General features: G+C 38.8%; 1 pseudogene; it reads left to right on the forward strand.

The window, feature by feature from the left end:
• Positions 1–849: 849 nt before the first annotated feature.
• LOC145540478 (sentrin-specific protease 8-like) lies at positions 850–1516 on the forward strand (annotated as a pseudogene).
• Positions 1517–1787: the final 271 nt, after the last annotated feature.

Genomic DNA, 1787 nt, shown 5'->3' on the forward strand with positions numbered 1-1787 from the left:
CTGGGAAAGTAATATCTCTGCTTTTTAATATGCGGTCTAGGTTGGTCATAGCTTTTCTTCCAAGGAGCAAGCGTCTTTTAATTTCATGACTGCAGTCATCATCTGCAGTGGTTTTGTAGCCCACAAAAGTAAAGTCTCTCACTGTTTCCATTATTTCCCCATCTATTTGCCAGAAAGTGATACCTGAAACAACTTTTTGGCTAATCCAATATATCAGCCTATTTTAGAACTAATAAATTCCAAAGGTAAATATTTAAGTAGCTTCTTTTTTTCTTTATTTTGGTCTGACTTTGAACTTACGTAAAAGGGAGGGGTTTTTTTTTTCTACAACTTTAAAATCCTTCCTTTTTTCTACTCATATTTTTCTTCTTTTTTTTTTTCCAATGGACAGAATTAAACACACGCTTCCTTTTATTTTAGGTATATATTTGGCAATACATTTGCATGTATTTTCAAAGATGTTCCACCAGGTTGCAATTCTAATTCTCCATTAAAGTTCTGACTGAAGCAATGCTAAAGTAAAGTTTTATGTCCTTGGTGGGGCAGGGCACTTCCTCACTATTTATGTTCCATATCATTAAGCTCCCCTGCATTCGGCAGGCTTTTCACCTTAGTTCAAGCTAGAAATAAAGACAGAATGCAATGCTTAACCTCCAAAAGCTTGTCTTCAACTGGGCAAAACTATGTGAATAATATAATGAAGATCAAGTGAGAATATTCACCATGAAAACTGTTTCTATCAATGGTCTGAATATTATAGAATTCCTAATAAAAATTCTAGTTACTTTTCCAGCCAGTACAGAACTGCTTGGAGGCTGGTAGGGGTGGTGAGTTCCGAAGCAGCTTCTGGAATTTCTGAACACCCCTGGTCAGTACAAGATGGATCCAGTAGTTTTGAGTTACATGGACAGTGTACTGCGGCAATCAGATGTCTCACTACTGGATCCTTCAAGCTGGCTCAATGACCATGATATTGGGTTTGCCGTTGAGTACTTTGCCAACAGTCAATTTCATGACTGCACTGACCATGTCTGCTTCATCAGCCCAGAAGTCACTCAGTTCATCAAGTGCACTGGCAACCCAGCAGAGATTGCCACGTTCCTCGAGCCATTGGACCTCCCAAACAAGAGAGTTATATTTTTAGCCATCAATAATTCCACACACGCAGCTGGGGGAACCCACTGGAGCTTGTTGGTTTATCTGCAAGATAAAAATGGCTTTTTTTCATTATGATTCTTATGGTAGTAGTAACTCATTCCGTGAAAAGCTGGTAGCAGAGAAACTAGAAGCTTTCTTTGGCAGAAAAGGAAACAAACTGTTCTTTGCGTCAGAGAAAGCCCCTGCTCAACAAAACAGCTATGACTGTGGGATGTACATGATATGTAACACTGAGGCCTTGAGTCAGAACTTCTTTAGACCACAGTCAGAATCACTACTTCAGCTACTCACTCCTACATATATCACAAAGAAGAGAGAAGAAAGGAAATATTTCATTACCAGGCTTGCCAAAAATTAGCTGTTGAAATATATTTGACTTCTGAAGTCTCTTCTTTCTGCCTGTCCCCATGTATTGGATGGCTACAGTCTCAGTGCCTGAGGGAAGATGCCTGGGAGAGGAAAGCATATAATACTTACTTTATCCTGAGAGAATGTTGTCCTCTGTATAAACCTAATGAAAAGCTTTACTTTAACTCTAACTTCAGAGCAACATTTATCACCAAAACTGATTAATTCCCTTTCGGGCTCTCTTATCCACATTGGTTTATTCCAAAGGGGGAAAAAAAAAA

The sequence above is a fragment of the Giraffa tippelskirchi genome, chromosome 3 (genome assembly GCF_054371585.1).
Source record: "Giraffa tippelskirchi isolate mGirTip1 chromosome 3, T2T-mGirTip1v1.2.pri, whole genome shotgun sequence".
NCBI classification, from domain to species: domain Eukaryota; kingdom Metazoa; phylum Chordata; class Mammalia; order Artiodactyla; family Giraffidae; genus Giraffa; species Giraffa tippelskirchi.